At 32.3% G+C, this 26156-nt stretch overlaps 1 non-coding gene across 1 annotated transcript; it reads right to left on the bottom strand.

The window, feature by feature from the left end:
• Nucleotides 1-24943: 24943 nt before the first annotated feature.
• On the bottom strand, nt 24944-25049 carry LOC121222829 (small nucleolar RNA R71). The gene has a single exon (XR_005920200.1). It is a non-coding gene; the product is annotated as a small nucleolar RNA R71 (small nucleolar RNA).
• Nucleotides 25050-26156: the final 1107 nt, after the last annotated feature.

The following is a 26156-nucleotide window of genomic DNA, read 5'->3' as shown; positions in this document are numbered from 1 at the left end:
CATACAACAACATTAAAGCTCTAAATCCACGTTATTTCATCAAAAATATCCAGTATTCATTAATGGTAACTTTCAAAATTTCCAATAAAATCAAAAACTAATGAAATAGTTAGTTGGACCTAATTATAAAGTCTTAAAAACACAAAAATTACAAGAAAGAGGCAAGAATTAAACTCACATGAAGCTAAAATATGAAAACCAGCTTTGAGAGCTCTTTAATGGTGTTTTTGGACAGAAAATTGATGAAGAAAATGTCTAGAAGCTCCTAGAATCTCATTTTGGCTATTAAATTTTATTTTATTTCCAAATTTGCCATTAAAACTCATAATTTTCTTATTTTTTTTGCTTATCCCGCCTCAACCACTTTCCTTAGGCTAATTTACATTTTAAGTCCTCCCTTATTTACCATTTAGACTATTGAATTACTATTTCTTTAATTAACAAGTTATGTACTTTTTTCAATTTAGTCCTTTTTAATTAATTAACTATCAAAATGTTAAAATTTTCTAACGAAACTTTAATACTACCTTAATGACACTCTGTAAATATTTATAAAAATATTTACGGCTCAGTTTATAGAAACGAGGTCTCGATACCTCATTTTCTAAACCACTTAACCTAATAAATCCCTATAAAACACAAATTACAAATGCAAAAATCTTTCTAAAATCACATTTGACTCGTAAATACTAAATATTAAAATTTATGAGCTTACTCGTTGGGTTTGGTGGCCTAGAACCACTGGTTTCTAACACCACTAAAAATCGGGTTGTTACAGTTTTAGCTTATGGAAACTCTTCTGTTGAGGATATCAAAACAATAAAGTAATTCCTAGATGTATTTCTTGATGAGTTACCGAGTTTACCTCTGAATGGGGAAATTGAGTTTGGCATAGAGCTTTTACCGAGTACAACTCCGGTGTCCATCGCTCTATATCGTATGGTATCGAAGGAGCTTACGGAGCTTAAGGTGTAGCTTCAAGAGCTTCTAGATCGTGGATTCATCTGTCCTAGTGTGTCTCCGTGGGGGCACCAGTTTTGTTTGTGAAGAAAAAGGACGGTACCATGAGGATGTGTATCGACTACCGCCAGTTGAATAAGTTAACTGTGAAGAATAAGTACCCACTTTCGAGGATCGATGATTTGTTTGATCAGTTTCGTGGGGCTTCAATATTCTTGAAGATAGATCTCCATTTCGGCTATCATCAACTTAGGGTTATGGAAGCTGATATATTTAAGATGACTTTTAGGACTCATTATGGGCACTATGAGTTCCTAGTCATGCCCTTTGATTTGGCAAATGCTTCGACTGTATTCATGGATCTAATGAACCGAGTTTTCTAGCCATATTTGGATTAGTTTGTCGTAGTCTTTATCGACGATATTCTGGTGTACTCTAAGACCGAAGATGAACATGATGAGCATTGTAGAGTGTGCTTCAGATATTGCGTGAGAAATAGCTTTACGCTAAATTGAGCAAGTGCGAGTTCTAGTTGCGAAAAGTAATATTTTTGAGGCACGTGGTTTTTGCTGAGGGGATCTGAGTTGATCCTAGAAAGGTTGAGGTTGTACTTGATTGGAAACAACCTAAGAATGTTTTGAGATCCCAGTTTTCTAGGTCTTTTGGGTTATTATCGATGGTTTTAGAGGGGTTCTCGTTGATTGCAGCTCCTATGACTAAGATTTTACGCAAGAAGGTTCCTTTTGTTTGGACTGATGCACAATAATTGAGCTTGGAGAAGCTCAAGACTATTCTGAATCAGGCTCCTGTTTTGATACAACCTAAATCTGGTAAAAAGTTTGTAGTTTATAATGATGCATCATATATCAGTTTGGGATGTGTACTGATGCAAAATGGTAAGGTTGTGGCTTATGCATCTTGGTAGCTTGAGTCACATGAGGGAAATTATTCGATGCACGATCTCGAGTTTGCTGCCGTGGTTTTTGCTTTAAATATTTAGAGGTACTATTTGTATGGTGAGAGGTGTATCATCTACATCGATCATAAGAGCCTCAAATATCTCTTTACTTAGAAGGAGTTGAACCTTAGACAGCGTAGATGGATTGAGCTGCTTAAGAATTACGACTGCACGATAGAGTATCATCCCAGTAAGGCCAATGTGGTGGCCGCTACTCTCAGTCGTAGGGCAATGTTTGATTTGAGGGCGATAAGTCTGTTTGAGGATGGGAGTCTGTTAGCTAAGTTGCAAGTTAAGCCGACTTGGATTGATCAGATTCGGGATAAACAGTTGGCGGATGATTCTCTGGTTCTGTGTTTCTGTCAAGTTAGGAGTGGTAGTATGTCTTATTTTGGGCTAAATAGTGATGGGATTCTGTATGTTTGAGGACAGGTTTGTGTACCGAACGACTCCAATTTTAGACATATGCATCCTGGTGGAAATAAGATGTATCAGGATATCCGTGAACTGTACTGGTGGTCGGGTTTGAAACAAGATGTAACAGATTTCGTTACTCGTTATCTGACGTGCCAGCAAGTTAAGGCTGAGCACCAGTTGCCTTCGATTTTGCTCTAACCTGTTAAGATTCTCTTATAGAAATGAGAATGTGTTATGAGGGATTTCGTTAGTGGGTTATCTTTAACTCCTACTAAGAAGGATTCTGCATGGGTCATCGTAGATCGTTTGACTAAGTCCACCCATTTTGTTCTAGTTCAGACGGATTATTCTCTGCAGAGGTTAGCTAAGCTCTACATTTTTGAGATTGTGAGACTTTACGAGTTTTGGTTTCGATAATTTCGGATAAAGATCCTAGCTTCACATCTTGATTTTGGAAGAAGCTTAATGAAGCTCTAGGTTCGAGGTTAGAATTTAGTATTACGTTCTATCCTCAGACCGATGGTCAATCTGAGAGGGTGATTCAGTTACTAGAGGATATGCTTCGAAGTTGTGTGATTGATTTTTGAGGGAGTTGGGAGGACTTTTTGCCTTTAGCTGAGTTCGCCTACAACAACAGTTTTCAGTCTAGCATCCAGATGGCACCTTACGAGGCTCTGTATGGTTGTAAGTGTCGTACTTCACTGTGATGGACTGAGTTAGGTGAACGACAGGTTTTGGGTCCGGAGTTGGTTTCCGAGACTAAGGACAAAGTTAGATTAATTCAGGATCATCTTAAGGCAGCTTCTGATAGATAGAAGTCCTATGCAGATCTGAAAAGGAGGGATATCGAGTACTCTGTGGGTGACTTTATATTTCTTAAGGTATCTCCATAGAAGAAGGTTCTGCGGTTCGGACGTAAGGGCAAGTTGAGCCCGAGGTTCATTGGGCCGTATCGGGTTCCAAAGTCTATGGGATTGATCGCTTATTAGTTAGAGTTACCTCCAGAGTTAGACCACATCCATGATGTATTTCATGTCTCTATGTTAAGGCAGTATCGCTCTGACTTATCTCACGTTGTTTCTGTTGAGGAGATCGAGTCAGGTCGGATTTGACATTTGAGGAAGAATCGCTTCAGATTTTATATTGAAACGTAAAGATTCTGAGGAAGAAGTCTATTCCATTAGTTAAGGTTCTGTGGCGGAATCATGGCACTGAGGAAGCTACGTGGGAACCTAAGGACTCGTTGCGTCAATAGTATCCTCATCTAATCGGATCAGGTAAATTTCGAGGCCGAAATTTCTTTTAGGGGGTAGAGTTGTAACGCCCTAAATTTCTTTTAGGGCGTATGAGACCAAAATTCTAAAATTTTCCGTAGGGTCGCATGTGTCGTTCCGATCGACTGTGGGCCTTCTGTAGGGCCGGTAAGGGCAAAACAAACCCTAATGCATTAGATCTACTATTCTGATAGACTGATCTAAGTTTAGGAAAACTGATATGTATGTCTGATTATGTTGTATAGGCATGTATGATATCTATATACAAGCATGTGGGTCATGTTAAATCTATTATTCTATATATTTATATTCTGTATCTGTATATGGGGTGGGTTCTGTTTGTTGGAGGAAGTGTTTTGTGAGGCGATAATTTCACGGTTATCCTAGCAGCACAGCTGTAAGTTATTCTGATAAATGTCTTATAGACACTATGTTGTGTGTAAGGCCGTGTGGTTGTTTTATACCCCACATGGTGTGTTGGGATGGTCAGAGATAGTGTGTAGAGGATGAGGGTAGGACTTTGCATATCTATATGTTTCTAATAATCTGACTCTCATAAGGACTTATGTCCGCTTCTATTTTGATATACTGAAATTCTAAATTTGATGCATGTATGTTTTTGTTGAGTTACACACTGAGTTTAAGAAAACTCACATCTGTTGTCTGTCCTATTCAGATAATCCTCAGACATAGGCCGGTCGGTGCGACGGAGTCTTAGTGGTGACCACTAGTTCGCAAACTATTTTGATTAACGGTTTTTATTTAAAATCTGGATTATTTTCGACAGTTTTGTAATTTTGGGACTCTTTCGACTGTTTGTTTTAATTTTTGTTTTGGATTTTTTTGAATTTTATATTGCGATGTTTGACAAAACCATAGTTTTACGCAAACAAATATTTTTCTGAAAACAAAAACTTGGTTTTCAACTTTAATAATATCAAACTTTTGTTGCAAAATAAGTTTTCCGAAAGAGCAAATTAACAATGTTTTCCTTAACAAAAATAATAATATGTTTGATAAAAATATGAATTCTTTTTAGTAAGAATTAAACGTGAAAAAATTAACATAATAAGATTGATTTCAAAATCCTTCCTCGTAACACTCCCAGATTCGACCATAACGTCTAGGCCGGGTTTGGGGTGTTACACTTTTGAATTGGTTGAAAATTGATATAATGTGTTGTTTGTGGAATAAGTGAATTAGGGTTAAAAATCTTGTTATGAAAGGTTTTTACAGGTAAACACGTTTAGATGACACGACCGTGTGAACTGCATGTTTAGGGTGATTTTGGTGCACACTACCACAGTCTGTTACATGGATTGATGACACGGCCGTGTGACATCTTTTAAATGTTTGCACTTTTGCATGATTAGAGGACACGGTCATGTGACCTCTATTTTCAAAAGTTTCCCATCTTTATGTTTGTTTCAAGTTAATCTCTGTTTGTTACCGGGTTGATTTTAAGCTTTCGTAAGCTTGATAGAAACCCGAATTTGATTGAATTGCATGTTATACATGATTAAATGTGGCTATTTGATATTAAGTTGAATTTTGAACTATTATTTGGTATGTAAATGTTTTGTATTTGTTTGTAACATTCTATTACTTGAGTTTGACGGTTAGATCGGGTAAAGGGTGTTACAAAATAAATCTCTTTATGACTCTTCACTTTGACTCAAAGAGTGTCATATCCCATAAGTGTAGCGCTAAGCTAACACTCTCCATCATACCAGCACATCCCATTGAATGGAGCTTAGCTCCTCATTCACTTAGTTCTCCTAACCTATCCCAAGGCCTCTCGCCCGAATCACAAAACACAAAGGTGAGTACTCATAATCCTATGGTATGCCATTATATCCAACGGTTACAAAAGACTATAGTGTCGAAGCATTTACTTAAACATAAGCTCGCAACTCATGAGGAGCTCACAAAACACTGTTCATATCAAGCTCATAATATAGAGCTCGCATATCATTGTTTATGAAAACATATATTTAAACACAATCACAAAACATAGTTTAGAGAAGACTTACTCCTGGAACATAGGATTAAACCCTAAGCTCTTGATTAACACTATGATTCACACTTAAATGTAGCGATCCCTGAGCACCCACCAGTTTGTTGAAAGCTTTAAACAAGCTTTACTTTTCCATTGTCTTTGCTTGTAGATGGCTCTGTTAAGTTCACAACTTCACAAATATAAACAAGTTCTAATAGACAAAGCAAATTAAAACTAATACATAAATGCAAGCGAACCTAGGTTTGCATATACTAGCCTTTTGCGAACCTAGTCTTTTTTGTTGCGAACCTTCTTAAAAGTTCTAAAATTACTTTCAATAGAGAAACATAGTCTTGCCTTAAGTTCTAGGTTCTTGATTTCGTAACAAAAGAAAGAAGCAATCGATGAAGAACTTTGAGAGAGTTTTTTCATTCAAAGGAATATGAAATTTCAACGAAAAGAGCTTAATTTATAGGCACTAGGTGTTTTAATTATCTTAGGTTGACCTAGTATATGTAGGAAAGAGTTACGTGCATGGGTGGTGTTCTAAAGAGGAAAATAAATTGACTTCCTAACTTTGGTATAACTGCCTTTTGGCTACTCCTAATAAATTTTTTTACAGTCAATAATCTACTTTCACTATCGACCAGAGCCAACGACCGCAGCTCGCTAGGCCCACTGGCAACCCCAGTTCGTTAGGCCCTAAACTCCTAGGCCCTATTCCAAGATGTTACACTTTTTGTACATTTGAAAGTTAGTCTTCCTATCATATTATATAATGCTATATCATATCATATAGTACATAAAATATTAATAGTTTATATATATGCATCAATGATTAAACATTATAATGTCATGCACTATTATATATTTTATTATAATCTATAATATACTAGTTATATATAATAGTAGTACATCATATATTACATATTATTGTTTATTATTATACTAGTTAAAATATGCTTTAAGTCCATATATTTTTTATACATTTGAAAGCTAGCCCTTCTACTATATTATATAATGCTATATCATATCATATATTAATAGTTTATATATATGCATAAATAATTAATACTATACATTTTATTATAATCTATATTGTAATAATAGTCATATATATAATAGTACTACATTATATATTATTTATTATATATTAATGATTATTATTATACTAGTTGAAATATGCTCTAGGCCTTAAACTTTTCGTACACTTGAAAGTTTGCCCTCCTATTATATTATATAATGATATATCATATCATATAATATATTAATAGTTTATATATATGAATCGTTGATTAAATAATATAATATCATCTAATATTGTATCTTTTATTATAATCTATATTGTAATAATAGTTATATATGTATTAATTTTTTAGAAATAGCTATATATTATAATATTAATTTATGTATTAGTAATATACTAATTTAGCATATCGATTTAAAGTCAATTTAGGTAATTGGTTTCGATGATAAATATATAATATATTATTATATTACCATTAAAGTTTGATTTTATAGATTTAAATAATTTTTAATTTTATATATTTATTACACATATATAACTATAGTATTAAAATTATTTTATATTAAATTAATGTTTTTAAAAGTTTATTTCATTTTATAATTTAGCATAAAATTTTTTATTAAATACTTTTCCTATTAATAAATTTTTTATATAAATATATAATGCTTATGAATACATTTAAAAAAATAAAAAATTATCATTTATTTATATTTTAAGTAATATCATATAATTATATAAATTATTAATGTATATTATGGTTATTTAGTTATAAAGTCAATCTTTTTCAGGCTTCGAGTTAGATTATCTTGGACTTGGGCTTAGATCTGTTATGGGCTCGAGCTTTCTCAGGCTCGAACTTATTATGGGCACAGACAGACTTTCGAGTTCGGGTCTATTTTCTTAACTCTAATCGACTTAATTTATTATATGGCTTATGAAATATTTTCAATTTCCTATTTTGATTTTTTTGATCCATGTTGTTACTTAAACGTAATTTTTGTTATAGTTTTTGGTGCAAATTTTTAACATTGTTTAAAAAAACAAGTGGTAGTTTAGCTAATAAAAATGTGACAGGTAACGATTTTTTATTAAAAAAAGTATATCAAATTTCTTTTATCAAACCAACTTTAAAGAATTATAAAAATATAAAAAAATATAAAAAAATATAAATTAAATTATAAAATAGAAATAAATTAAAAATTAAACATATAAATTTTTTTATTAGGCTGATGTTACCTTTTAACTGAATCTCAATTTAGAAATTATCAAAAGTATATTTCTTTTACTAATCAACAAATTGAGAGTGTTTATATTTTTTTATATTTAATAAATCTAAATATATATACTAAAAATCATGAAATTTAAACCTAAAATTTCATCATCTTCACTATCCCAATTTTAATTTTTCAACCAAAGCGAACTTTAACATTTATATTATTTCTTTTATAAATGTATTATATAACTCTTTTCCCTGGGTATTCTAAACGCTTCTAGTTTGAGACAGAAATTCTCACCGGGTACTTTTCCATCTCAAACTCTAGCCACAAAAATTTAGTTTCATATATTTGTGCACTTTTCCAGCAAAGGTTTGATTGTTTTTTATTTTTGATGTTTATTTAATATAAATTTTAAAAATTTATTTCTATTTTTTATATTTTTTAATATATTCTTAGATTATATTATATATTTTAGGCTAATATACTAAAGAAGCCTTTAAACTACTACATTTTATTTAAACAAGTCCTTAAACTATTTTTGTAGTTAAATAAACCCTATCCTATGATTTTTTACCCATAAAAGCCCTTGATTTTAATATTTAAGTAAAATTATTTTGAATTTCAAGCTCTTATCTTAATTTCTTGTTGATGCAATAAAAATTAGATAGACTTTCAGCATAAAAAATCAAAATTTAAAAGAGTATCAAAGAGTGATTAAGTGTGTTATTATAAAACCACTTTGAAAAATTATTATTTTATTTTCGAAAAATATTTTTTTATTTTTATTTAATAAATTATTCTCATCAAATTCACATAAATATAAGTGTAAAAATTCAAAATATTTTTATTTTAATAATAAAATCAAGAATTTTCATAGATAAGAATTATATGTTAGGGGTTTACTTAACAACAAAGATAGCATAAGAGCTTGTTATATTAGTATAATGGCTTTTTTTCGTATATTAACCTAAATATTTTAGGACTCTTTTATAATTTTATTTTACATAAAAGAAAATTGTATATTTTTATAAAAAGAACTCGATGTGGTGTATTATTATTGGCTAAAACTATAATTGTACAGTATTGAAAAATGGGACCGAAAACTATAATTGAGAAATATTTAAGTACTAAAATAGTTAAATAAATTTGAATACTAAAGTGAATTAAGCCAAAAAGACATTCAATGTAGTTTTAAATATACCTAACGCAATGTCTAAACCTTGGACTGCTGCCAAATATCAAGAGACAATTAACTCTTGATTCGACAGTTGTGGTAAAGCGGAAAACATCGATGTATCCTACTTTATATATAACACTAATTTTTTTTTCTCCGATAACTTAATCATCTCATTAAATAAGAATATTACATAACCAAACTGGTTTGCTGGTATTTGACCTTTATCTTGATGATATTTGGTTGCATTCTGCAATGTAAGTTAAAATTTGTATCATCGAAAACAACAACGTTTACCATATGCTGGAACTCTTTAAATCTTTGTATACGAAAGATCGTGTTACAATTTGCTAATCTTATCAATTCAAGATTATTATTTCAGTGCTTAGACTTCAACAAGGTTCACGGGACATTAAACATTTGTACTATGTATATATGTATACACATATGTAAGAGGATTTGAAGAAAATAAGTTTTTCTTGTTTTTTTATTTTTCAGAGGCTAAGGACATTGCCCGTGAACCTAAACGTCACAAGTATATCTCACGTTAGAGCAAAGAGTGCATGACATTGTCTGCCGCTTGGACCCTGCTGTGACTTGAAATTAAACATCACTTGTCAATTGTCAAATCTCTCGGCCGGCCACCACTACCCTATCTATGCCAAAACCCTTAACCATTACTCGACAAACTCCCTCTTGAACGATAAAAAATACTTTATAAATTGGCCTCTACTAAAAAGTTAATGGGCCAAGAAAAGAATTACTGTATTTCATTTCTTATAATATATATTATATTTTCTTAGGTAAATAGGATAATAGCTTGCCTGGTGTAGATCGTACTAATATGTTGTTTGGCATATAGTTGAGTAAGCTAAAGTAAAAAAAGAAAGAGTGGTGAGTTATCCGTTAAATGTCTGGGTGACATATTGCGTGAATTCTACAGTACACGCATTTGCGGAATGCTTTGCTGGAATTCATCATTTGATAGACTCTTTTGATAGGCAATCCGTCAAACCCAGATACTTTGGGGTGAACTTGTTAGTATGCAGATTGATAGATTGTTTCCGTGGTTTAGCGTGGAAACAATGGCTTTGTGTGTATTGTTAGAGTTTAGTTGAGACCAAATTGGGATTGAACTAGAGTACTGTAGATGACAACTTCATGTATTTAGGTAGTTGAACGATTTGTTTAGTTAACTTATTTTTGAGTGCAAGCAACATTTTACTACTTACCAAGTTGATTAGTGGTAGTAGTTATGTTTGGTAAAAGATTAGGTTTCCAAAATGTTAGGCAAGTCTATTCTTGGATTTCAATGGCTATAATGGGATTTTTTGACCCTACCACTAAGCCTTGTCCCTGTTGTCTGTGCTATATAAGGATGCTGATAGCCGGCATGTTTCACCTTTTTTTTCTCTGTATTCTTTTTTGAGTCTCTGGAAATTTTTAAGGCATCTTCGTTAGAGAAGACAAATGAGGTTCTAGTAGCTAGTCAAAATGCCCTTGTTAAGTACCGGCTTACTGATAATTTTTGGAAAGCCCTTAAGTTGTTGTCGAAGGGATTTATGTTTTAATGCATGCATGATTAAACTAGACAAGGGTCTGATGGTTATAACTATTTTTTATTTAGCTAAAGAAGCTAGTGAAGGTCCGAGCAATCGAGGCAAATGACCAATAGAGTAGACTCTATTTGTAATGACCCATTTTCAGTAAATCGAAATAGTGGTTTCGTAACCACAAATCCGAGCTAGAAAGAAAATTTATTTTAATATTGTGGTATGGTCTATATTATGACAGGAAGGTTGCATGAAAATTTTGATAATAAAATTTTATTGATTATATGGTAAAATTTATTTAAATGGATTAAATAAAAAATGCATTTCCAGGACTCCGTTCCGGTAAATTGGATTCGTAAAGTTAGTTGTGTGTCTAATTATGTTTTGACTAGGTGAATTTGATTTAATTAGAAGTAATTAGGAAAAAGGGATTAGATTGAAATAAGTGTGAAAGTTTAATTATAAATTAAAGAAAGTAAAATGGACTAAATAGGTAAACATACCATTGTTATAAATTTAGGCGGTTTAACATTGAAAAATCTAACATATTTTTTAATTTAAAATATATATTATATTATATTTACTTAATTAATAAGTATGTTATTTTATTATATAATATAATATTATTATATATATAAAACAAAAGAAATAATAGAAAGAATAAAGAAACAGAGGAGAAACAGGGAGTAAAGAAGAAATTTAGGGTTTTTAAGGTTCAATTTTAAATTGGTAAGTCAAATTAAGTCATTTTCTTGAAATTTTTGAGTTTTTATGATTCTAGAACAAAATACTATTAGGTATATGTTGAAATTTTGAAAGTTAGTAGAATTTTTTTATGTAGTTTATATTGAATTAGTGGATGAATTAGAGATTGAATTGATGGAAATTCAAACTAGGATTGAGAAAAGGATTAAATTGTGAAATAAGTTATAAGTTTAATGTAATGAGGACTAAATTGTAAGAAATTCGAAATTAGGGTTTATTAGTGAAAATTTGAGAGTTAAATTAAGTTATAAGTAGAATTTAAGTAAAAATAATGTATAGATTGTGATAGAAATAGAAATAATTTTAGTTATGAATTAAATTGAAATATGAGCTAAGGTAAGAAATTATGAAATTATTATATCATATATGTTTATTTTTATTGAATAATATAGGAAAGTCATTTGATTTTTTTTTCTAATATATAAATGTTATATGTTTTATATGAAATTGAAGAGAAAGAAAAGAAATGAGAGGACCTAATTGAAGTAAAAGGAAAAGAGAAGGCTAAGGAGTGAAGGAAGACATCATCTCAACCTTTTTGTTGTAAGTACTACAAGATTATTTTTTTAAATTATTTTATTTAAATGCCTATATTATAGTATAGAATTATTTAGAAATAAAATAAAATAAAGTAAAATAAAAGATTATGGAACTATGAAATTTGTAAAGAAAATTATAGATGAAAAATATAAGATGGTATATTGTTTAAACATTAAGTAAATATTGTGACAAAAGTATGTATATGTGTGAAAATGGTGTGATAATTGTGAATTGTGAAATGTGCACTAAATTGTAATGATGGAGAAATGAGAAATCTTTTTCGAAATAATTCTATAAAGTATTTAAATGAATGAGATTCAGTTTTTATTAGAGGTGATCATGGGTTGGGCTACCCGGCCCGGCCCGACGGCCTGCCTAAAAAATGGGAGGGTTGGGGTAAAAATATATGCCCAAAATATGAGTTTGGGCAAAAAACGAGGACCGTTTAGAAAACGGGCCGGGCCTCAGGTAAAACTTTTGTGGCTCGAGTCTGGCCCGACCCGGCCCGAGTTATATATTAAATATATATATTTTATTTTTAATCAAATATACTTTTGTTTTATTATTAATTTGACTATTATTTTAGTTCTAATTTGTTTCAATGTTAATATAATCACTTTTTATTATATTTTTAATTTGTGTATTATTTTAAGAATTGTTTTAGTCTTATTTTTTTATTTATTTTTTGTTTTAATATTTGTTTTAAAATTTTTTACTTAATGAAATAAACTAAAAAAATTAATATGGACCGGGCTGGGCTCGGGCTTAGCAATTTTCTTTCGGGCCGGGCTTAGAAAAAAATTTTAGGTCTGTTTCCTAGGCCCGGCCCGACTCGGCCCGAAATATGGATCTAAAATTTTGTTCAAGCCTGGCCCGAACCCGGCCCATGATCACCTCTAGTTTTAATGCCCAAGTAGATGGAATTTAGAAGTACCAGGATAATAGTGGCATACCGTTAAGGAAATTTAGCGCGCTCTCTGATTATTAGCACGTTGGTGCTCTCTGATTATTAGCACGTTGGTGCTCTCTGATATTTAGCATGTCAGTGCTCTCTGTTTAGCACATCTGTGCTCTTTGTGTAGCACTTTAGTGTTCTCTGTTCATTAGTGCATAATAATGCACCTCTGTATTTGTTCCGTATATCCGGTGTGTTCTATAAAATCTACTTTGGGCTAAGATTATGATTTGTGGACAAAAGCGAATCATTAATGTGTTAAGGTAAGTTTTATGAAGTTTATATGTATGTAAATATGTAATAACAGATTGAGTTTGAAATATTTTATTTAGATTTATTTATTTGTTTATTCTTGTAGTGCTTACTAAGCCTACACCGGCTTAACGCGTTTAATTTTAACGCGTAGGTACAGTTTGACTCGAAGAGGTAAAGTCAGATTAGAAGATCTCTCATCTCATCACATCCTCAAGAGCTTCAAAAGTAGGTACTATATTTTGAATTAAAATGGCATATGCATAGGCAGTCAGTTATGTTCCCATGTATTAGGAACTAAAATGTAAACTCTTGAACTTCTATCTATTTTGAGGTACTTGAAATATTTTAGTATATATATGAAATGAATTAATGAAACTATACGTATGTTTGCAAATATGGTTGGTAAGTTAAAATACTATGTATAAATGTTTTAATTAAAAAATATCTAGCTATAACCGTTTTGACACCAAATGTAATAGTCTTATACCGGGTCTGTATGATTAGACCAAGTATAGGGTTGTTACACTATTCTAAAGCTTGCTGGTGAGTTCTTTCTTACTTCCTTTGAGTTATGACACTTCCATGATATGTGGGTTGTGTACGATAAGTTGTCTCTACTATAAATGAGTCGATGCATTGTGTCTAGACGCATCTGTATTAAGCTAGTGTTGTATGTGTGAGTATAACCATTGTTAATATACCCTCCTTGTTGCACTAGCCCAGTACCAAACAATCTGTGATATGTGAAAGTGTGGCGAGGAAATCTATTTATGATGCCTTCGGTAGCGCAGTTATATTGCAAAATGGATTGGCAGATCACGAAAACACGTGTTTAACTAAACAATGATGATATGATGAGTTATTGATAGAATAAGAATGTAAATGATATATGATTCTGAATTTTGAAGTATGAGTCCTAGGCTGGCATAAGGATGGGTTAATTATGAACATGCATTATTGTGGAAGGTAAGTTTAAGTAGGCAGAAAGTGGTCGCCCATGTACTATATGTAACATTCTATACCCGGCTCGGTCGTCAAGACCAAGTAACAAGACACAACATAACACGTTATAACATAACACATTACACACTGTCTCCTTTGCATACAAACATCATCACATATAATCATTTGTAGGAATTTTAAGTCTAAAATACCATAGGTGATATAAAAATTTACTAACATACATTAAACAACCTAGTATCATGTTAAATACGTGCTTAAAGACCACTTAACAAAAATTTCCAAAAAAGTGTCACGTAGGTATCGATACATACTCGTTGGTATTGATATTTCTCATAATGGGTATCGATACCTTTTTAGCATTCTATTTCTCTGCAAAATTCAAAACTAAACATTTTATCGATACATAGCAAAAGTATCTATATTTTTCACCCCGAGTATCGATACTCGAGAATGGTATTGATACCAAAATAAGCTACTATTTTCTTGCACATTCGTTTTAACGTTGAGGTATCGAAACATATGTCCCGAATATCAATATCTCTATATAAGCCAGCAAAAATTACAGCAAAACAGGGAATTTAACACATTAAAAAATATACCACTTCAACATGCATTTATAAGCTCAATATTCAACATAAAAAATGTCCATATGGGCATTCCATAGTAACATCAATAGTTTCAAGCAAGCAACCGATAAACTAATATCCACGTCCATGAATTCTAAGAGTATTAAAATCAAAATAATTATTTAAAAGATATTGATAATGACCAACCAACAATTCTACCACATTGCCTCATTCCCACAATTTAAAATAATAGCAACAATATCACATTGGATCACTTCCTTGAAATTTTGCACCGCTCACACCGCAATGCTAACTATTTGCAATGTTTAGAAAGAGTGGGTGAGCTTAAACAAGCTCAGTGAATGTTAGAATAACCATAAAGTATACACAGCATCAAAGGTTAAACAAGAGCATACTACAACAAATTTAGAACCATATTATAATAAATTCAAAATAACATATTCATGCTTCATTAAATCATAAAACTAACATATACTCTCACATACAATTACAATCAACTCATATATATATAATTCATTTAACAATAATTCATCAAGCCAAAACAACGTATTCATGCTTTAATGACCCACAAGTCTAGCTTATATATTCATATGCATTTACACACAACATTTTCATGTATTAATCTATTAATGATATTTCATCAAGACAAAACAACGTATTCATGCTTTAATGACCCACAAGTCTAGCTTATATATTCATTTGCATTTACACACAACATTTTCATATTTATGACTTGTGTGTCTATTTTTCAAACGAACTTACCCTGTTACTTTTCCTTCTCATGCGTTAGATAGTAGAAGAAGATTCAGTTTAATGAGACTACGCCAGAGTTGCGCTTGTGAGTGATCCACTTTTTATTTTTGTATCATGCTAATCTTTCGTAATTAGATTGAGCAGATTAAACTGGTTTTTGTGCTTGAGGAGCTTGAGTACAAGTATTTTCATTATATTTTAGTATGTTTTATAAGTTTAGTTTAAATCTAATGAAAGTGCATTTTGAGTATTTTATTGACCTTAGGGGTCGAATAAGGCCTAAAGTTGAGCTAATATACTAAGTGAGTGTGCAGTAGACCACTCAAGGGTGTAAAAACTCAATAGTGGTCACTGTGATCCAACACAGGAAGTTTAATTTGGCAACATAAGGAGCAGAATGCAACAATCTCAAGACGACCTTTGGTGTCACGACACAGGCGCTAGGGTGTCACAACATCGGCATTGTACAGGAAATACTTACGAGCCAGGGGCGTTTTGTTGTACAAAATGAAAAGTTAACACGAGAACGTCAGCTAACCTAAGGTTGAGGATGACGAAAACCCTAACTCTATAAATAGGTTCTTAAAGCACTTGTTGAGGGACGATTCATATTATCAAGTTTTCTTTATAATTTTATTTTTCGATGTTTCCATTTTCTTAGATTTTAGATTTCGTTTTAGTTCATTTTTATTAGCGTTCGTTAGAGGATCTGATTTGTAGATTCGATCAAACTCTTTGTGGATTCTATGCTCATCAATTAAAAACAATCAGGATTTCTTGTTACACTCTATTCTTGAGTTACTCTTAATGTCTATTTATTTTATCAAGTTTACTGTGTTTATGAAATCTATAAGGAACTAATCCTCTTATGGGGGGATTAGTGAGTGGAAGCCTGATTAATTAATTGTTATGTAAGGTTTTATTAGCAGATCAACTATTTGGGAGAGGAAGAACTTAAACCCTAAGCTTGACCTTAGGGAGTCATTTAGGTGAGAATTAACCCAAACTTGGTATGGCTTGTAACATCCCTAGCATACTGTACAAATAAAACAGTAAATCATTCAATTCATACAAAAATGCAAACATAATCTAATTACCTTTAATTACAATCATAATGTCCCTTAATCGAGCCCTCGAGGCCCTAAACATACATTAAAAACAATCTGGAACTAAATTGGAAGTATTTGGAAAGTTTAGGAAAAATTTAGAAAATTTGGACTGTAGGGGTCACATGGCTGAGTCACACGTTCGTGTCTCAGGCCGTGTAACCTTCAAAATAGGGACACACGATCGTGTCCCAGCATGTGTCCTCACCTGTGTAAGTCTTTGTGTTGGGTCACACGGCCAAGCCATACGCCTGTGTGCTAGGCCATGTAACACTAGAAATCGACTCACACATCCGTGTGCCAGGTCGTGTGTTAGGCCGTGTATCTGCCTGACTTATGAGCCTTGAAACCTACAGGGGACACACAACCATGGCGCCAGGCGGTGTGTCACACACGGCTGAGTCACACGCCCGTGTCTCAGGCCGTGTGGATCCTAAATGAACCTTAAACATCTAGTTTACCATTTCAAGCTTACTTGGATCCTAAGAAACCCAAATTCCAACCAAATACCTATTCAAAAAGACATTAATCAAGCCAAAAACATACCAAAATCAACCTATTAAATGCCTAACCAATATACCCTCATTGGTACCACAAGTATATATACAATTTTATATCAAAGTAAAACTGCAAACATGACTTATCAATTCATCCAATCTAACATCTAACCAATGTACCTTTCACAGTTACCTCAATCACAACATATCATTAATTTATGTCATTCATAATGGCATTGGAACTATACCTCATTCACCTATTTCATATAAGTTGAAAATTTACACATAGACCATACTTAATATATACATATCTCAACACATTAAAATAATACCAAAAAAGCCTAATACATGCCATATAATCTGAAATGAATGTTCCAAAAACTACCAAAATTCAGGGATAGTGTGACTTGAGTGCCAATCTGTCTATCCAAGCTTTTGAGTATCTACAAGAACAAAGTTTAACACAAGTAAGCTTAAAGAAGCTTAGTAAGCTCGACTTATCAAAATAATAAATCTTACCGAAGTAAATGTAACAATTCAAAAAGTATTAATACAACCAAGAATGTTCCCTGTCGTCCACAATTTCAACCGATAGATCACAAATGTTCAGTTTAAAATAAAATAAATGGTCAATTTATCAAAATTACTCATCAAGTCACCTTACCGAGATTTTCAATTCGATGGACGACTTACGGATAAGAGTACATCGACAAACCACCCAAACACACCAGATGCTCATAAGAGCCAATTCATCCGAAACACACCAATGCTCATAAGAGCTAATCCCTCCAAAACACACTAATGCTCATAAGAGCTAGTCCAACCGAAATACACCAAAACAGAGAGTATAACACACGAATTTGTAACAAATGCTGAACCACAGTTTACTCAAAAAATATAAATCACTCCCCAATAGTCTTCACTCCAAATCCCCCACAACACACCAAATCTCAATCATACTCTAACTCGCGTTCAATTCAAACCAAACATCAACATTCAATCAGACTTCCCAAATATCATTTCATTAACAACAATTAAATATGCATATCATTTGTACTATCTTAAATTATTCAACAATTCATATAAGTGTTATGTTTTAAACCGTACGAACTTACTTGAATTAAATTGTAATAGTTGTAGAAGTTTAGAGACTATTATGTTTTTTAACTTTTCCACGAGTATCTGCAGGATATTGATCTAAAATATGAAATTTCTCAATTATCAGCTTACATTTCACATTTCAATCTATTTTACAATTAATACCCTTTTATTTTTCTAATTTACATAATTATCCCAAACTTTTACAATTTTTGTAATTTAGTCCCTTAACCCGAAATTCATTAAATTAACCAATTTTCTCAATTCAATATTCCATCCAAATATACAAGGCTCTTAAAAAGTCCCCAATGAACATTAAATTCACTATCAAACCCTAAAATTTTGACATTTTCACAATTTAATCCCAAAATCGAAATCTAATAAAAATCACTTTACAAAATCATCAAACAACACAATCAAAGCTCTAAATAAATGGCTATCATAAGAAAATTTGAGATTCATTAATGGAAACTTCTAAAATTTTTAATAGATTCAAAAATGAAGGTACGGGCTAGCTGGACCTAGTTTAATGATCTCAAAAACACAGAAATTACAAAAAAATGGGTCCATTTCCATACCATGCAAGGAAAAATGATGAACAAAGTTTCCTAGGTCTTCAATGGTGAGTTTTGGCCAAGAAGAAGAGAAAAATGAAGAAATTTTCCTTTTGATTCAATTTGTTTTATTTGATTTTAACTTATTTACCATTTTGCCATTAAATGTTTAATATTTTATCAATTTCTTTTGTTTAGCCATCCAACTAAGTTAGTTAAGGATAATTATCCACTTAAGTCCTTCCTCATTTAACTTTCAAGATATTTTATCAACTATATGCAATAATTAACAAGTTTTGCTCAATTTTCAATTTAGTCATTTTCTCTTAATTAATTATCTAAACGTTAATATTTCTAAACCAAATGTTAATACGACTTTAGTGACTCTATAAATATTCTAAAAATAATATTTTCGAGTCGATATGCTAGAAATTTGTGTTCTCAAACCATTGTTCCATCACCATTGAAAATCAGACTGTTACATGGCTTATCCGTGAACACCTTAGCCCCGAACCAGTCTGAACTGTGAGGTCAAGAGATAAGTAGTTCTTGTCGACTTGTTAGTCTAGTAGAAGATCGAAAGATCCTGCTAGGGTAACTATAACACCCCTAACTCTTATTTGTTGTTGGACTAGGTTTATAGAGTATTACAACTCATACCGAAACAATTTCCAACACTAAAACAATAATTTATTCAAATAAACATCAACATTCGAAACTACATTTCATTCATAGCAAAAATACATTTACAAGCCTTAAAATGAGCTTAAATACAACTCAACTAATATATTAATCCTAGCCACATCAAACCTTATGTACATGCTACAAACCAAAATGATCCAAAGACAAAAGCTATTGAAAAGAGAGTCTGGATAGTGTGGGTGTTGAATTTGATTCATCCGACCAGTTTCGCAAAATGTTAACTACAGAAACAAAAACAAAACTGGGTAAGCTTAAGAAGCTTAGTAAGTCCATAGCTAAAGATTCAATTCAACTAACCTCAATCTAAAAATGAGTACTAAATTAGCATTAAATTTCTAAACCTGACCATTGTTTCCAAAATTCACATAATGTGAGTTCCAAAACTTTCAATTGAGTGATTCATAAACCACGATAATTCAAATACATACTCTGTCACTAATATCGCATTTACAAAGCGTGCAATTCATACATATAACCATAAAAATTTCCTTAATTTCAATATTGTTACAAATAACTTCTAAACACATAATCATTAATTATTCAATTTCAATACTTAACAACTCCATATTCATCTAAACATATCAATGCCAAATATTCTTGAATTTGATATCAACTTACCTTAACAAAGTACATAATCATAAGGGTAAATTTCTAATTCCTGATAACTGAATACAAGATCACACTATATTAGTATATAATCATATATAATACATAAATAATTCTTCACAAAAGAACTAATCAAATTCTATCAATTTTCATATCTCAATTTTCTTATCAACATTTATACACAAGCATTCCATAATGTTATTTATCATTTAATAGCAATTTATACGTTTAAAAGAATTGAGCAAATAAATAAGTTTTAAGTCAAATAATACATATCCCAATGAACTATAGTAACTTGAATCGGATACTCAGGTAACTACACCACACCAGAGACACCGAAGTGCAAACAGAGGCACCAAAGTGTAATCCCGTACAAGCTCACATTTTAACCTTATTGGCATGCCAATTGTATCCTAACTGCTTACTACATTCAACCGGACATTATAATTGATTCCATAACATCAGCAATTTCACAGGCACTTCTATAATTTCTGAACACATGCTGTAAATTCAATGCATTCATTCATTTTTGAGATCAAATAATTCACGTTCCCTAACCAATTCACATTTCAAATAAGTACACATTCATTTTATACTTATTTATAAAAAATTTAATAAAATTTTTTAATACAAAACTTTCACCCACAATTCATTTTAAACAAATTCAAACAACATAGATTATAACATATATATACTTATTCATCTACACTAAGAACTTACCTAATATACCAACGGATGACTCACAGGGACTATTATGTAATTTTCCCTTTTCCTCAGTTTTCCTCCGTACGAATCAAATCTTGATCTATAATAATTAAATTCACTCTTATCAAATTCATATATACATCCTAACTTAATCTCATGCATATGACCTTTAAATTTTCATTATTTGTAAATTTTCCCTCAACTTTTACATTTCTCACAATTTATCCCTAGACCCGAAATTCCAAATTGAACAAAATTTTACAATTTCCCATGCTAGATGAATTTCTTTCTAGACTAGTATAATCCATCTTTATTAAAAATTCACAACAATTCCATGTCAATTTTAACATTTCAACAAATTAGTCCTTTAACCAGCTAGTTTTCTGACAACATGCAAAAGAATTCTCCTAACACATATGATGGGAATTGAACTTGGAACCAGACAGAATACAAATATATGCTTAACTAGTGAACCAGGAAGCTCATTCTTAACACAGATTTACACATAATTGCACTTAACTATATAATGCATGGATAGAGGTTGTTTAAAAAAAACAAAACTTGTAACAATGCAAATCGAACTCTCAACCTTTAACACAATAGAAAAACACAGAACCACAGATACAGAGATTAATTACTATAAATTCTCACAATTAAATTCTACAATTTTTGGGGCGTTACAGTGTGGCTTGGCCATGTGACCCAATTTCGAAAGTTAAACAGGCACGAACACAGACATGGGTTGGGACACGGCCATGTGTCCCTATTTTGGCTGTAACACGGCCTGAGACACGGGCGTGTGTCTCAGCCATGTGAGTCACACGGCCATGTGACCTCTGCAGTTCAATTTTTCTAATTTTTTCCTAAATGTTCCAAATGTTTCCAATTTAGTCCTGAATCATTTCTAAGGTGTTTCTAAGGCCTCGATGGCTCAAATAAGAAATGATATGCAAGTGTTTGAATGATTTATATCACGTTTAGGTTGAGATTTGAAATGTATGATTTAAATTTATGCTTTTATGGTAATGCTCTGTAACCCTATTCTAGTAATGAATACGAGTCTATTGATGCATGAATGCTACTACGCAGAAAATAAAAATTACTCGTAATAACTTCTGGTAAGTCCGCATCTTCCTTAGCCTTCATTATGTAGGATCGGACGGGCTTTTCTGAGTTTGGCTTGGTGTAACTCTTCCTTCGAGTCCCTTAAACTGATCCCGATTTTGTAGCTATTCTAGATCTCGTCTCCTACTGAGTACTTTGAGTCACACGTACAGCCTGTTCTGAGTTAGGGTCAGCTTTTGAGGGGCAATCTCTAAGCTTATGGTCTAGTGACCCACATGTATTGCAGGCCCCCAAATGTTTCTTACATTTTCCTTTGTGATTCTTTCCATGGTGCTCACATACTAAATCCCTTATCATCTTGGATCTACTTGTACTCGCTAATTGGGTAGTTTGTTGCCCACCTCCTTCTCAATAGAAACTCATAGGCTGACAATCTCTCCTTGGTGCGGAGAAGCTTCTATCTTTTGGCTTCTTAAAATTCTTTGAGGGTGGCAAACTAGAGATTCCACGCTTCATTTTTTCCCTACCATGCCCTCTTTTTCTTTCTTGAACAATCGTTTCCTTCTTCTGAGCCTTAGCTATCATAGTTGCTAGAATCTAAACTTTTGACGCCACCATCAAGGCGCGAATTTCATCCCTTATGTCCCACTCAAACTTCTTGCACAGGGCTTTTTTAGTTTGAAAAATGTCTCACATAATGACTTAGTCTAACAAATTCTCGTTTGTATTCCATTACCGCCATTCATTCCTATTTGTGATATAGAAACTTTTTCTTCTGTTGCTTAACATACATCTAGTTAACATACTTCTCTCTAAATTTTATTAAGAAGAATTCCCAATTTAACTATTCTTTAGGGGTCACGCTTATTAGCGTTTCCCACCATTGATACGCCTCCCCTTCTATAAACTCGACAATATATAGGATTTTCTATATATTTTTACCACATTTTGACTTAATAAATATGTTCATCTTGAGTAATTGTTATTAAAATAAGTGAATTTTACTTAATTATTAATATTGGACATGAATTTATAAAGTATGTGAAATTATACTTTATTACATGATTTTTTTACTTATTTTATATTATTTCATGTTAATTTATTAATATGTGATTTTTCACTATGTAGGAGGACCATTAAAGATCTGATTAATATGAAGGAAACATGGACATGCACAAATCAATTCATGTGGAGAGCAAGACCTTGCAAATTGGGTCATGAGGTTGATAATTTGACCAAGTAAAAGATGTACTAAAAGATAGACATGTCTGATTAATTATTGGACTAGGAAATCGTCCAACAAGGAGGAATTAAATCCCAATTTCGGTACTAATGGATTGCTACCTAAAAGCAAACTTTAGGGTATTTAATGGAAGGTCCTTATAGTTGGAAAATAATAAGAAATTAGGCCAACAACTTTGCTGTTGAAACCATCCACCTTATGGCTATTAATAGCCTTAGTATGAATCCAAAATAAGGAGACTAAGTCATCCTCTTTTCCATGAATTGTGCCCGGCCATATGTGAGAGAAAAGCAAGGAATTTAAATTCTATTTTTAGAAAACTCTACCCCTTACCTTCACCTATAAAAACCATATAAGAAGCATCGATCAGAATAGAGGAGCGCAACAATCAGTATAGATCCGAAAGGTTGCTGAACTGAATAAAGTTTACTCTTTCCTCTTGTTATTTATTTTAATTATGTTTTCATTGAGTTTATTGTTTTTGACATAAACTATGGTATTTTAAATCCTATTTTCTAGGATGATTATGTTAATTCAATAAGATTTATTTTATTCATGTTTAATATGTTTGGGCCTCAATCGATCATGTTTTCAATTAATATCATGATGCATTTCACTCATACGTGATTGGGTTCATTCAAATTAGTTAAGCGATCCTAGCCAGATGACGGCTAGTAGACACATAATTGAAAAGTGCAATGCTCAGTTTAGATCATTAAACTCGACTAAGTTGAGGTTCATAATATCTTTATTTAAGTCTATTATCTTACATAGTTTTTAGGTTTATATGATTAAACTGTTGTAAATGTAAATGTCCCTGTGACCTCGCATAAATGCTAAGAAAACCTTAATCTAATATGATTAGTAAAATGCATATTTCACTAAGTAAAAGATCCGAAAGGACTAAGTTTGGTTTCCAACCTCATGAAAGGTCGAGTTGCCATGGAAGTATTTCCGAACATTGTTAGGCATGATAAAGTAAATTGAATTGATTAATATAATTATCCTAGCCCATTTAATGTTAATTATTTTTGTTGCTAAAGCCATTCATTCATACATCTAGATAATTTGCATTTAGATTTAAAATTGCATTAGGGATCAATCTTTGCATCTAGTTAATTTCACTTAGTCTAAACATCACCATTCAATTTATTGAGTTTTTATACCAAATTGTGAATTTATAATTTTACAAATAATCGATTAACATACATAGTCCCTGTGGAGACGATAACTCATTTTTATGTACTTATTACTTGAATGACTGTGTACACTTGCACAAACCATGTTACAAGTTTTTGCCACCGTTACCGGGGACTGTTGCCTTAATCATTCTTTGTGAAATTATTTTTGCAATTAAATTTTTGTTTAATTTCTAACTTTACCAATTTATTCTTTATTTGTGATTTATTTATCATGTTATGAGTATAGATCGAATCATCGATCTATTACCTGTAAACCCTAAAATTGAGTGGAGATTTTGACAGAGAAGACACGAGAGATTTGCTTAAAGACAAGTTGAGATGAACCTTGAAAATCAAAATGATGGAAAAGGTAATAGAGAAAATCATATGCACAACCAAATCCTTATTGTTGATGATAGGGATTGTGCCATTAGACAATACGTTGTGCCACTCTTCAATGAATTAATCTAGGAATCAAGAGGCTAGATATCGAGGCACCCCAATTTGAATTGAAACCAGTGATGTTTCAAATGCTCCAAATGGTGGGCTAGTTCAGTGGTATGTCCACAGAAGATCCACATCTCCATCTTCGATTATTCATGGAGGTGAGTGATTTGTTTATATTAGTTGGTGTGATTGAAGATGCATTAAGGTTGAAGCTATTTTCATACTTGTTGCGAGATCGAGCACGAGCATGGCTTAATTCATTTCCACCAAGTTCAATATCAACTTGGAAAGAATTAGCAAAAAGGTTCTTAGTAAAGTATTTTCCACCAAGCAAGAACACGAAGTTACAAAATAAGATAACCAATTTTCAACAATTGGATGACGAGTCCTTTTACGAGGCAGGGGAAAGATTCAAGGAATTGCTTCGTAAGTGTCCTCATTATGGGATTCCTTATTGTATTTAGTTGGAGACGTTTTATAACGTTCTCAATACATATGCAAGATTTATGGTAGATACTTCTGCGAATGGTGCAAGGCTTACAAGACCATCAAAAGGGTCACTGGCAATAATACCAATTGCCGATAAATCAAGCAGTTTTTGGAGGACGAGTAGCTAGAGTGCATGAAGTGGACACGCTGAATTGATATTCTGCTCAGGTATCTTATATTTCCTTAATGCTAAAATAATTTACATCTAATGGTTTGAATAATTTTGCAGCTCAATCACGAAGTTGGTATGATGTTGTTTCCTATGTGCATTGTGGGGATGGTCATTCTCTCAAGAATTTTCCTTCAAACCCAGAATCAGTTTGTTATATCAGGAATTAGTATCAAAATCGAAATGGACAAGGACCACAGTCCAACTTCTACAATCCATCATGGCGGAATCATTTGAACTTTTCCTGAAGTAACCAAGGAAATGGATCGATCACTCATGTGCAATATAAACCCAACCAATCCCAAAGGTTTAGTCAACAAGCCTCAAAATCACCTCAAGCTGAATCATCAAACAATTTGGAGGACTTGTTGAAGGCGTACATGGCAAAAAATGACACTTTGATCCTAAGTCAAGTAGCAACACTAAAAAATCTAGAGAATGAGATGGGTCAATTAGCTATTGAGCTTCATAGTAGACCCCAACGAGCCTTGCCGAGCGATATAGAAAATCCAAGGAGTTTGGGTAAGGAGCATTGCAAGGTGGTTGCATTACGAAGTGGTAAGATTTTGGAACCCAATAAGGTTTCAGTTGAAGATGAGCTTACTGAGAAGAAGGAAATTCAACCAACAATTGAAGTTCCTACACCAGAAAAATCAAATGTTGAGAAATTTGATGAGGTAAACCCTAAACTGGTAATTTCGAGAAGCTAACACCTTCTTTTGCAAATTTACCTCATCAGAAAAGTTGTCATTATCAACCTAGAGTTCGATATCCTCAAAGACTTCAGCAGAATAAGCAGAAAAAAGAGGTGCAATTCAAGAAGTTCTTAGATGTTCTAAAGCAACTGCACATGAACATTCCGTTGGTAAAGGCTTTAGAACAAATGCCCATTTACGT

This window comes from Gossypium hirsutum, chromosome D10 (assembly GCF_007990345.1).
Source record: "Gossypium hirsutum isolate 1008001.06 chromosome D10, Gossypium_hirsutum_v2.1, whole genome shotgun sequence".
Taxonomy (NCBI): domain Eukaryota; kingdom Viridiplantae; phylum Streptophyta; class Magnoliopsida; order Malvales; family Malvaceae; genus Gossypium; species Gossypium hirsutum.
This window is presented reverse-complemented; position numbering and strand designations above follow the sequence as displayed.